The sequence below is a fragment of the Onychomys torridus genome, chromosome 12 (assembly GCF_903995425.1).
Source record: "Onychomys torridus chromosome 12, mOncTor1.1, whole genome shotgun sequence".
In the NCBI taxonomy this organism is placed as follows: domain Eukaryota; kingdom Metazoa; phylum Chordata; class Mammalia; order Rodentia; family Cricetidae; genus Onychomys; species Onychomys torridus.
Genome location: NC_050454.1, coordinates 49,559,858 through 49,567,146, shown reverse-complemented (window position 1 = coordinate 49,567,146; position 7,289 = coordinate 49,559,858). Strand labels below are relative to the sequence as shown.

At 36.8% G+C, this 7,289-nt stretch overlaps 1 pseudogene; it reads right to left on the bottom strand.

The window, feature by feature from the left end:
* Positions 1–6,031: 6,031 nt before the first annotated feature.
* LOC118593760 lies at positions 6,032–6,734 on the bottom strand (annotated as a pseudogene).
* Between the last annotated feature and the right edge of the window lie 555 nt (positions 6,735–7,289).

The following is a 7,289-nucleotide window of genomic DNA, read 5'->3' as shown; positions in this document are numbered from 1 at the left end:
AAAAAAGGGAAGCCTAGATCTATTTGTCATCTCCTCTGGAGATACTGAAGTGCAGGGTTAAACCTGTCTATAATATTTCTGGTGAATCCATGTCTATTTAAAACAACCACAGCCTAGCAACAAAATGAGACTCTAGTATCAAAAGCACCAAGGGCTTTTGGTGGAATCTTTTGCTGATGAAATAATGCATTAAAATGATATCAGATGGGTTTTAATTTAGAAATTATTTTTGTAATTGTTGACTTCCTGTTTATATGCAAATGTTTATATTTCATTTATCTTTTTCATAGCATATTCATTCATATATAAATTTATCTTTCCATTCTTATCAAATTAACATTTTTAGATAGACTTCTACATACTCAATTTCCTTTTGAAATTTTATTTTTATCAACCTTTATTTATTCATTATTTTATTTTATTATTTTTTATACGACCCATTGGAGATAAACTTGAGGGTCTCAGAGCTGCTAGGAAAATTCTCTCCTATGAGTTTACACACACAGCCATTTTTTCCTTCATTTTGGTATAAGCTCCTATTAATTTGCTTCTTCTGGATGTGATCTTGCTATGGTGAAGATTGAATGTGAGTTCACTGTCCTTTGTGAGATTGTCCTAAATCCTTAAGGAGTTAGGATTACAGAGCTATGCCACCTGATCAAGTTAAACTTACTCTGGATTTCTTCGTTTAGATATACTAAGAATGAATCATATTTAGCTCATATTTATAATAATCTTATATATTCACCTTGATAACCCTTAATCAGAATTGTAAATGTTTACATAAAACCTAATTCAGTCATTTCCTGTATTTCATCAAAATTTTGAATGACATACAAAGAAAGATTTTTATGAGCTCACTGTATAAACTAATGTAGGATTCAAGAGAATAAATCTTTTAAGTAATGAAGAATGAATTAGAAATTATACAGATATTATTAATGCTAGATTGTTTTCATTTATATTCTTTCAGAATTATTTAAAAATATTGAGCACCCTAAAGAGAGTACAAGAATAATGCTGATAAAAGTGTTGGCAGTCAGTATGAAAGAGTGTACACTTAAGAACATATTACTTAAAACAAGATAAACTTGAAATAAATAATTGATTTCTAAAACAATAGCAAAAATTAAAAACATTTAAGTAAAACATAGAAAAATAACAATGTTATTAAATAGAAATGAAGCTAAAATATTGCACATGTAAATAAAATGTAAAACATTGTAGGAATTGTTATTCATAAACTATGGATGAGTAAATATGAATTATTAAATACATAATATTATAGAAAAAACTGAAAGGCAGAATTTTTGTTAGTTTATTTTAGTGAGGCAGAGGAAGGCAATTGTATTATTCCTAAGGAAAGTCATAGAATATTGACATTTCTATGCTGTTTTCTCTATGACACAGCCTCAGTGTTAAAGATGCGGCTCTTTACCCTCCAGATTAAGTAGCTCAGTACCTTCAGGCTGCTGTAAGGAAACATCTCAGGCAGCTTAAAGGCAAGAGAAATTGACTCCATTCAACTTTGACAATACTGTGTGTTAGCAAAGATACACTTTCAGCAAAGAGAGGCATCTTCCATTTTAAAGTGCTTTTTTTTTCTGCTGTTATACATGAGTATATTTTTCCTCAAAGTCTTTTTGGTGCTTTTTATTTTCTATATTACTAAACATGAAAACAATAAAAGCAACTTAATATAATTTCATAGTTCATATTCTAGAGTATGTTCTATATAGTGTGTTTTCATCTATAAATATATTTCATGCCCCACAGATATTTAAAATCTATGTGAAATGCCACTTTTCTCTATTTTTAATTAGCTATTTTTTTGAGTCTCCTTTGGTCAGACCTTAGCCTACCACTCAGCTTTCAACAATCTCATAAGAAAGTACTATATAACCTAATTTTAACTAGTTTCATTAGAAGCTGTATTACTTGTCTATGTCTGGCCATGTTGATGATTACAAAGCAGCCTTGTGATTATTTAGTTAGTAAAATTTCTACACAGCCAGTTAAAAATATAAGACTTGGTAAGCTACTGTAGTGTAAGAAGTGTTACACTTCTGGGTTAGTCCCAAGATCTCTTCAAATTATTTCAGTCGACAAGTAAACATATAATTATCAAGCCTCATGCATTATGGATTTTTCTTTCTTTTAACATTCACATTTCATGCATTGCAATGTTTCTCATTGGAACAGGGTGTGCTGACTCTACAAGGCCTATGCCGTGTATTCATGTGACATACGTAGTTGAAATAAGGGTGAAATGCTAGAGCTAGGCAATTGTGCTTATGTATTTTACAATTAATTTAGTGTAACAATGCTAATTTAAGCCTGCATTGATATTCTACTTCAAGCATGCTGAAAATGTAATTGCAGTGTACACAGGACAAATAATAAGAATGGCTTACCCGATTTATTATTCTAGAAAAGAATTAGTGTGATGGCCAATTAAAGGATACATTTAAATATAGTTATTATATTGTTTCTCATGCAGAACCAACTCTGAGAAGGTTAAAGGTGTTATTAAAATCATTAATTTGATTCCTTCTATAGATGACATAAAATTATAATAAAATATAATATATGGTCATGGGAGAACATTTTAACGAAGACTTGGAATAACTGGGGGTTATACCAATTACATGGTACTAATAAGATGGGAAAACTAATGACACATTTTCTCTTTTATATTCTCAAAGTAATGTGATGCATTTGATAAAACTGATTCCATATTAAATCCACACACTGAATATACCCACAAATTATTTTGTTAATGTCTTTTGTTAGCAGTTATATTTTTTTGTTTGTACTATATATCACTGTTTTCATTGCAAATATGTGGGGCAACTTTGATCATATAGTGGAAAGCACAGCTGCCTTCTAAATGTAGGAAGCAAAAAATTTCATAAAATCAAATATTAACACTTCTGTTTTAATCAGCATAGACAAAAAAGTAGCGGAGCTTAAAATTATCATGGCATAAGTGGGAATGTACATCACACTTTTTTCCCAAAATCTCATTTTTTAAAAATATTTTTAGTCAAGAAAGAATTACCATGTCTTCTTTCCTTATCTTCCTTGAAGCCCCTACCAGCAACCTTTCACGCATGGCAACCTTAAGTTGATAACCTCTTTTTCTTTGATTATATGTTATATGCATATATATGTATGTGGATGCACACACATATACACACAAAGACACATTAAAAACATGCTTATTCTATGTTTGGTATTCGTGTGTATATGGCTTTCAAAGCTGCATCGAGCAACCAACCAATAAATAGGCTCATCCATGGGAGAGTCAAATTCGCTTTCTCCCAGCAGTCAGTAGTTGGCTGTAGTTCTTTGTGTAGGGATGGGAAACTGAAAGATTCCTCTTCCATGCTAACTTAGCTATTTTTTATCTTTTGTCTTTTGTTATTCAACTCAGAGGAACATATTGTTTGCATTTGAATTCTTAAAAGAGGGACAGCAGCAACCAATCCCCATCTTTGCATATCTTCAATAACATTCTTCCAGATATTTTTTAAACACTAATTGGCCATTTAGTTAAAAAATGCTAAAATATTACTTTCATTGCTAATTGTATGCTCATCTAAACACATAAAATTTAATCTCTAATAGCAGAGTTTCTTAGAGTTTTTATGTGTGTGTTTGCTGTTAAACTTAATGGATTTTGAAACAGACTTCAAGATCTGCCAAAAGGAATTTTTAATTGAAAAAAATGCTGTCACCCAGTAACACTTCTAAGAGTATTAAACATGTCTATGTAAAAGGTAGTTTGTAAAATCTTTCATTAAAAACAAATAAGTGCCAGTTCTCAAATAACAAATTCATGCACAACAGCCTGGTTTAGGGCTGTACCATATAGTGGTTAAATGTTTCAGAAGATGCTCATGAGTTTATCAGTAAGATGCATTTGAACTATGTTCTCATCCCTTCATCTACCTTGAAAAATGGACATTTTCAAAGGAGTACATACATGTTTTGATATACTTTACTTTTAATTTTTTAAATAACACATGTCTATTGATCCTTGAAACAAGGTGAGTACAGACAAATTTCTAAGCAGTCTTATTAAATAAGAAACACAGAGCCAAATACAGAGGTGCAAGCCATAGAGATCAGAGCAATAGCCTCCAACTAACCTTAGCTCACCAGCTTGCCGTAGCTTCCCAAGAGAGCTTCTTCCTGTCTAAACTGCACTTTTATTGCCTTCTTGTTCTGCTTTCTCATTGACTCTAAGCCCAGCCACATCACTGCCTGTCTATACACACCTCCAGGTCTCTATGGTTGGTACTGGGATTAAAGGCATGTGTCAGCACACTTGGCTGTGTCCTTGAACAGATAGACTCTGCTTGCCATATGATTGGATTAAGGGCATGTGCTACCACCACCTGACTTCTGTTTAAGGCTATGACCTCTGATCTTCAGGCAAACTTTATTTATTATTTAACATACAAATAGAATATCGCATTTCAGCACAAATAAAGTATCACTACTGGTGAGTACTGAAATAAGATACATTGTGTACTTTAGTGTGAATACTAAGTTAATTCTGCCGCTTTTATATCAACTTCATAATCAAGCCAAGATTGCTAATCATGGCTTACAGTGATCACTAATGAGTAAGGGAGAACCTCAACTTGAATGTAAGGAAGTTGTATTAGTTACATTTCTAATGCTGTGATAATACAATGACCTTACTTTAGTCAGAGATATTGCTGTTGTTGCTGTTTGGAGATGACATTTACTCCAGTGCATTTATTATACATTTTATTTACTAGCTTTCCTGAATAAAGTGTCCTATCCTAAAATTTGTGCCTTTAAAGCATTCATATTTCAATCAGACTCATGTTGCGATTGACCATTCAGGCTTTCCATGAAATGTGTCTTCCCATTGTGGACCATGAAATGGACAATGCTTGGCCTGGTTTCTTTCCATGGGAAAAAATACTCCTTGAACTAGAAAGACAAAGGGAAAGATAACACATTGAAATGCCATCAAGACGGACCACTGTCTTTAAACATAGTAGAAATTGTATACAGGATAACAAGAAGCGAAGTAATTAGGTCTTGTTCACAGAGGAGGACACAAACCTGTCTCTGGAAAGAAAATGTCATTGTGATCAAGAGAGCTGCTGTTGATAAACTTCAACTTGTCTCTGACATGATAGGGAGTACAAGCATATTTCAAAATAAAAGCACATTTCCTGTAAACAGTTTGGTTTGTATTTACTGCTGTTTGTTTACTGTTTTAAGACAAGTTACCCCATGGAAACCAGTTTGGAGTATAAATTATGAAATTTTTGTCTTTGCCATCTGAGTGCTGAGACTAGAGGCATGAAGTATTTATTATATGGATCACTGTATCTTGAGATGAATGCGCTTTGATAAATAATAAATAATAAATAATTGCCAGTTCTTTCTTTATCCCTTCCTTCCTTCCTTCCTTCCTTCCTTCCTTCCTTCCTTCCTTCCTTCCTTCCTTCCTTCCTTTCTTTTTTTCAAGTAGAAAATTTTAATATTAATTGCTCACTTTATACTGTAGCACAAGGAGCAGACTCTCACTATGGGTCCTGAGTCACAGGGCTGGGGCTCAGCAGGGCCAGCCTAGTGCCTCTGTGAAAAGATTGGCTCTGGGGGCCTCTGGGGGAAACAAAGGTCAGGCTTCAGCACAAAGGGAAGGCTATAAGGGCTAGAGCCTCGGTATGGAGCGGAGCTCCGTGAGACACAAACCCAGCAGCAAAACCCACCAAGAAGGAAGAAGTCAGCACCACCAATGTCACAGCACCATGTGGCTCTGTCCTCACCTCTGGCTGGATGTCAAACCTTAACCACCAGGCAAGTGCTGACTCCAGTCTGGGCTGAAGCATCTCAGCAACCACGGGAACTAAAAAATGCTGTGACCAGCAGATGGGCCTCTCTCCAGGGCACAGTGTCCATTAGGCACAGAGAGTTCCAGCCCCTCCTCCACTCTCTGAGAATCCAACCTGGGGTAGGAGCTGGCAGGCCCCAGGTCCTCTCAGTTGGCAGAGCTGTGCTGTAGGACTTGCTGAGGGGCAAAGAGCTTCCTGACAGCTGAGGCCTCTCCAGGCTGGCCCAGCACCAGGCAGTTCTCTTTGTTGTCTGGCCCAGCAGGCTTGACCAACGAGTTCTTAAAGTAGCAAAGGCGGCACACAGAGTGCTACTTGTCAGCTCCACCTATGACCTCCAGGTCCCTCTCCAGGCCCAGCCTCTTGGTGTAGGCAACATCTCGGAAGCACTCCATACACACGGGGGTCGGCTTCACCATGCTCTCTGCCAGGGGCACCACATTCAAGATACTTCCGAAAGCCTTTCTCTGGAAGGTTCCGTCTAGTGCTGCCACAGTCACTGTCTTGCCTGCATTGGCTATCACTTCACAGAATTCCGTGATGTCAGGGAAAAACTGCCCTTCATCAATGGCAATGACAGCCACACTCAGAGCCTTCTGGGTTACATCCCGGAGCAGGCAAGTCGGCAGTGCATCCATGGTATGTGGAGAGCTTGCTGCTATAACAAGTGTCTTTAGCATGCTTGATGACCAGACATTTGTTCTGGGCTATCTGGAAGTAACAGACTCTTCTCATCAGCTCAGTACTTTTTCCTGAGAACATGGGCCCAAGGATTACTTGGATCTGCCCCCTCCTCCCCCAGGTCTTGCTGGGGGATCCGGGCAGCACGGTGGGCAGATTGATGTAACTCATGGTCACTGTTCAAGCCTTGGCCCCGGGACCTGTGGGCAGCAAATGTCCTTCTTTATTTCTTAATGCAATGCACGGCTACCATATCACTAGATGGTGATAGAAATCCATCAGACTTATGTACTTCAGTCCTGACACTGTAAGTGACCACAGTCAACATAGGTCACCTATTCTGAGATGAATGTAGCTTACATTTTTCCTTGTCCTGATGAAAGATCGTAACTTGAAAATAGTGAAGTGGGGGCTGGAAGGATGGCTCACTAGGTAAAATGAAAGCTTAGCCACAATGAGTACCTGAGTTCTGATACCCTGGTCTCAAGCAAAGGAAAGACCAGTGGAGTCTATGACCTGAGGAACAGAACAAAAGTGGCTTACTTAGAGATAGGAAGATCCTTGGAGCTCATCATCCTGCCAGCACAGCCATAGCCAATTGGTGAATTCTATGGTCACGAAGAGACCACATCTAAATTAATAGATGATAGACAGATAACTAAATGGCAAATAGTAAAGTGGATAGCATTCCAGCAAGACAGCAGACATTAATGTCTGTCTTTTATA